The sequence below is a fragment of the Bidens hawaiensis genome, unplaced genomic scaffold, assembly GCF_021521415.1.
Source record: "Bidens hawaiensis isolate Kalapana, Puna unplaced genomic scaffold, B.hawaiensis_p1.1 tig00071943_1, whole genome shotgun sequence".
Classification (NCBI taxonomy): domain Eukaryota; kingdom Viridiplantae; phylum Streptophyta; class Magnoliopsida; order Asterales; family Asteraceae; genus Bidens; species Bidens hawaiensis.
In genome coordinates this window covers 19,209-22,977 of record NW_027502589.1, presented here as the reverse complement: position 1 = coordinate 22,977, position 3,769 = coordinate 19,209, and positions in this window count along the sequence as shown.

Here is a 3,769-nt window from a genome sequence, read left to right as displayed (position 1 = left end):
ACGACTACGACTGTGAGATCGTTTATCATGAAGGTAAAGCCAACGCAGTGGCTGACGCCTTGAGTCGTAAAGAGCACGAAAAACCAAAAAGAGTCCAAGCGTTAAGGCTAGAACTTCAAGTTGATCTTTTCGAACAAATTAAATCTGATCAAATTCAAGCGATCAATGAAAACCAAATCTCCGACGAAAAACATAACGGCACCATTGACTCGCTAGTCAAAGGTGACGATGGTATCCTTAGAATGGGAAACTGGATTTGGGTACCAATCGTTGGGGACTTGCGTGAAAAGATTATGAATGAAGCTCATAAGTCCAAATACATGATGCACCCCGGTAGTGACAAAATGTATCAAACTCTAAAGCCAAACTACTGGTGGAATGGAATGAAAAAGGATATCACTTCGCATGTGGCGAAATGTTTAACTTGTTTGAAGGTCAAGGCTGAACACCAAAAGCCTTCAGGATTGCTCCAACAACCCGAACTTCCCGTATGGAAGTGGGTGTTAATAACCATGGATTTCATAACAAAACTCCCAAAAATGACTCGACAACACAATGCTATTTGGGTAATCGTCGATAGATTAACCAAATCCGCTCACTTCATTCCAATAAATGAGTCGTACTCAATGGATAGATTAGTGCGTATTTATGTAAACAACATAGTTGCTTTGCATGGAGTACCATTGTCTAAAATCATTCCTTGATCCATAAACGCGTTAACCGTCAGTCTAATTGTAGTAAACCATAGCGATTTGACAGCTAATGTGTTTCGTAACAAACCGCAGACAACTTGCTCTTATAAAGCTATAAATACACCATATTTAATTCAATAAAACTCGTCCACACCATCCCTGTAACCAACCGACCATATACCCTAAATTAATTTCTCCATTCATTGTTGTAAGATCAAGAATCAGGATCTAACCAGAGCCAAAACCCTAGCTTGACGTTCTCTGCTTTGTCGCCCTCTAATTCGGTAACTATTTGGTGCTCTTAGTTCGTGTTCAACCAACAAATATTAACCCCAAATCAATTATAAAGAACAATAACCATGAAACCCGATTTGGATTCTATGGTTTAATTGTGATTTGGGGAAGAACATGAAAAGATGTGTTTATAATTATTGGTTTTTCATCTTTTCTACAGGTTAGACACCTGCCCTAGTGACAGGTGCATATTTATTTAACACACTGAACCGGATGGGGCGTGGGTTCGAGTCCCTAAGGCTTGGTTTTTTAGTTTTATTTTTTTAAATTCATTTTTAATCAAATTTAGTTATTATTATATATCTACAACATTAGATAAGCATTATTTTGATAAACTGAACCTTCAAACCCCTCATGGATTCGGCTTTGTTAACTTTACTTATATATAATTATCCTTACACACACACACACACACAAATATATATATATATATATACTTTTGTAAATAAAAGAAAAAAAGGACAAATGTTTTGTCACTAATCGCTTAACGAATCAAACTATTTAATGTTTAAACAAAATTTCCACTTGACTTTTCCATATAAATCATTATATGTATAATCTTCATTTATTTATCAACAATTAAAATTTACTTTATCAAAACATAATAATAATAATAATAATAATAATAATAATAATAATGATAATAATTGTAAGTCTCGAATCTGGATCACTACAATATGATATCAACCAAACGAGTATTGGTGCGGAATACCAATCTTCGGTTATTCAAGAACACGAATAATAACAGGTAAACTAACACGGAATTGCTTCAAAACACACGTATATATTGAATACGTCGGGTGCTTAAGCACTTACAATACTTGATAATAATATGAATGAACAACCTTAACCCTATACATCATGTCACTATATATAGAGATAACAACCAGAGGCCAGCCCAAACACCAAAAGCCCACCGAGAACACAAATGTGTTCTCGGTTTACATACGCACCCAAAACCCAAGCCCGACTAAGCATAAACAAACTCAAACCACAAAACTAGGCCCAACAATCTCCCCCTTGGTTTGTAGCTTTGTCTTTACTCTTCCTCCATGTAATCAATATCCGCATCCTTCAATCCTCCTTGCTAAAACTTGTTATTTATGATAGACGCCACCATGCTCGTGTATTCTTTGGTGGCTGTTTCAAAAATACCGTCAGCAACAATCTGATGCGTGTTGAGTGTCTTGATGTCCTTCTCATGAAATTTCAACAGATCCTTAGGGTCAACAAAACGATATTGACCTTTTCCCTTTTGTAGCTTGACAACTGTTGTGGCAGTAAAGAGATCAAATAACTAGAATCACATGTTATCCAAGGTACCATCGCGAATGGCACCTGGTACAGGAATGTAAGTTGCTTTCTTTGTGGGAGGCCACATTACATTTACCATTGTTTTCCCAGTTCTTGGATCCAAGACTCCTTTGGCTTTCTTCAGGAAGGAATCGGCAGTAGTCATGTGTGGAAATCCTCTATCAACCTGACGCTTCAGAAAATTGAAAAAATTTGTTCTTCTTTTGTCATTAGTTGGATTTGAAAATGGAACATTGATTAGGTCACTCAAATCAACTTTAGTCCAAGTACCAAAGTCCTTCATCTTTTTATAATACTCCATTGTCCCTGAATTTCTTTTAACCCACCACATGCTCTTATCTACATCAAAACCCCATGATAGAACTCCAGATCGATCTTCGTATTTGTCGGAGAATCCCTTTTGAAGTGTAACAACATATCTCTCCGGGTGATCTGAAGACACAACATTTTGATCTGAGTTCTTCATTACCAGCAGCTTCTTCTTTCCTTTTTCAAGCAATTTCTTCTTGATTTTGTCAGATTTCTCTTTTGTAACAGATGGTGCATCCAAGTAACGATTCAGAGAATCTGATTCTTCTTGTCAACTGACACCAATGTTATCGTCTGGATGAGCATTAGAATCTTTGTCTTGATCAGTAGTTGGAGCTCGATGTACCATATCTTCATTGCTTTTGAACTCATCTCCAAACTTTTGAAAGAGCCTTTGTTGAAGATCGAGATACATGGCTGTTAGACCTCCCAATCCGGACTGCAATTCTTTAATCTTGGAGTCTTTGTCTGAATTGCTGGCCTCAAGCTCCTGAATACGAACATCCTTGATTACCGAATCCTGCTCGAGTTCAAAAATTCGTCGTTGTAGAGCCTGAATATCCACAGGAGCGTTCTTAAGAACCACTCATTTTCCCTTGTTCTGAAGATAAGCTTCCTGCATGGCAAGAATTTGAGCAACCTTATCTGAAACACCTGGACTTGACTGACCTTGAACAAATTGACTAGATGACACAGAGGGGATATCTACAGCGTCAGTGTGTGGAATATCTGTTTCAAAATCAAAGTCATCACCAAAATCACTGGATAATAACTCCATGAAAGACGGCTCAGCAGTGGATCCAACCGGTTCGGTTTGCGAGTCTGGAGCATGTGATTCCGATTGATCGGTGTTTTGTAGAGGGCTGGTGGTTAATTCTGGTGCTGGAGTGATTGTTGGTGTTGGTGTAGCTTCGGTTGTTTTAACATCACGAACCAACTCGCTTAAACTCAAATCATCCCTTTTTCGTTTACGATGAATGAGATCAACAGTTGGTTCTTCAACATAATCTTCCTCAATGTTTTCAGTGACTGTCTGAGGAGGCTTCAGAGTAGTTGACTGAAATAGAACTTTAGCGGCTTCGAGGGCTTTTAATCTTTCATCATCTGTAAGAGTACTAGGCTGACGAGGCTCTTCTTCATCATCTTCATCATCCGAGATC